The sequence below is a fragment of the Heloderma suspectum genome, chromosome 4 (genome assembly GCF_057233095.1).
Source record: "Heloderma suspectum isolate Gila_16-S chromosome 4, 16-S_ref, whole genome shotgun sequence".
Taxonomy (NCBI): Eukaryota; Metazoa; Chordata; class Lepidosauria; order Squamata; family Helodermatidae; genus Heloderma; species Heloderma suspectum.
This window is the reverse complement of record NC_139461.1, coordinates 232,023,902-232,026,405: the sequence shown is the minus strand read 5'-3', so window position 1 is coordinate 232,026,405 and position 2,504 is coordinate 232,023,902.

Here is a 2,504-nt window from a genome sequence, read left to right as displayed (position 1 = left end):
CAAAAGTGCTGAGACTTTAGCTTAATAGTGGGATTAGAAATGAGCTCCCTTCCATATTAACTAATCTTACACGCCAACCACCCAAAAATATATTTAATATTTTGACATACGTTCATATTACATAGGTACAAATACTGGTATAGTTATTTTTATTGCTTCATTTGGTCAACAGTTTGATAGAGAAAGCATATAAAAGTAACTGATGCTTATCTGAAAGAGCACTGTTTTCACTTATCTTGAAATATTTTGTTTTTCAACTTCATTGGGCAAAAATAACATATGTAAGTCAGGAAACTAGTAAAACAACAACTAGACAGCTTATGAAAAGAATTTAGTTTTTCAATACTTTTCATCGTCACTATCATCACAGTTTTGGAGGATTCTATCTATTCCAGAGTAACACTCTACATTATATCAGACTTCCTGGAACCCTAGTTTCTGACAATGAGTGTTGTCCCATGGCACCCATATTCAAAAAGTCTGCCTTTTTTGTGGACAGTGTTATTTGCTGAGAACTTAATCTATCGGACTAAAAGCTCTGAGAAGGTTAAGATCTTCGCAAAAATGTTCTAGAATGCTTTGGATATCACTTCAAATTTAGATTCACAATATTTATAGCATATTAGAAGACATTGCTGGGATTTGTTCTATAGTCAGTATCTACAGATCAAGCAGCTTTATTTGCCATTTACTTAAATTCTTACCCTTCATCTGTCCCTGCCTGTTTTTTCCAGTGGCAAAACCACACAGTAGCTTAAAACGTCAAGAACTCCAAATTTACAACAGCAAGGGAGTTATAGAAAGTGCCAAGCCACACATTTTATTAAATGTGTTTTTACATTTGACATGCATGTGTTTTTAAAAACATAACTATGGGGGCCCCAATCTTCACTGTAGGGGATCACAGTGCAATTGGAGGGAGATTATCTCTTTCTTCCATGCCATGGTTCTGATGAAAATCTCCCCCCTCCCCCAGGGGGTTTCCATTGAGGCCACAGCACAGGGGGAACGGGGTTAACCTCCCTTCCTTTACTGCACTGTGGTCTCCTTTATTGCACTGTGGTCTCCCCCCATTACTGCACAGGGAATGGGTTTTAAAAAATGTTTTTAACTACTTTTAAAAATCATGTTTTTAAAATATAGCTTTACCTCAGAACTATTGCAGAAGTGAAAGGGTTAACCTTTCCTCCACCTATGCCACAATCCCAACCTGGATCAGGGCCATTATAACTGCTATTGTGACTGCTATTTAAAAAAAAATCACACCAGTGTACAAATGTTACAAATTACAACTTGTTACATGTAATTTGGCCCGTCACCCCATCCTGCTGCTGACACAAACAAACACTAAAATAACAGTAATTATAGCGGATGTTTTTAACACCACTTTTGATCCTATGAGATGTGTAATGAAGTGGGGAAGATTAATTCAATTAAGTGACAGCCAAATAAGGAGAAAAACTGCATGGAATACTTAGTTTACATTGCAGTGTGCCCAGTAACTGCCCTTCTCCCTAAATTATAATATCAGACAGAAGCTGTATTAAATTTAAAAGCGAAAGGAAATAATTATTCCTACATTCTGGTATTCAGGGTACTAAAAGAAATTCAAATTCATTTTATCACAACTTTTAAGAATGAAAGTCTTCATTAGAGTCTGGCATAAGCAGGTCTTGAACATCTGCAAGCTATGCATGGATTCCCAGACAACTCTGACAATACCATGTCCTGAAAGTAGAATTTATAGTAGAAATGTACGTCTTCTCAGCCTCCAACCTTCACATGATGCAGATTGGGATGTTCATTACCTTCACTGCCAAGTCCCAAATGTGTATAATTTATCCTATTTTAAATATTTACAAGCAGAAGAGATCTACCCCGTAAAGACAGATTTTCATATTTTTATTCTAAAGTGCAGCTAATTTAAGGCAAATTCGAAATATAAAATACATGTTTTGTCAATATATACACACATATTCTAATTTGAAGACAAGAGCTTCCCTTATAAGGGAAATAAAAACTTTGAGCTAAAATTCTTAGCGTAGTTTAAGGTGCAATTACCCTATAGTTCCCACAGTTATTCAATTCAGCGGCAGGATGTCATCCTTTGGCTCTTATCTAGAGAAACTTAGATGCACTTATGTCAATGCCAACAAGTTATTTGCAACTAATGTGCCCCACTTGTGTGAACAGGACTTAAGCATGACTAATGATCTCTGGATTACAGCCTCAGAGCTGAAAATCAGGAGTTAACAACTCTTAAATCAGCGGTGGGCAGAAGGTAAATCTCCAGAAGTTTGGGATTTCTACTCCCAGAAGCCCCTGGTAGGATGGCCAATGGTCAGGAATGCTGGAGATCCACTTTATGCCCATCTCTGCCTTAAATTACAGATAACAGTATCAAAGCTTTTCAACATTTTCCAAAGAGCACAAAATTTTAAAGGTGTCAACATGTACACTAAGTTAGCTGCAAAGATTAGTATATCACTGGGAAAAGTGCTGGA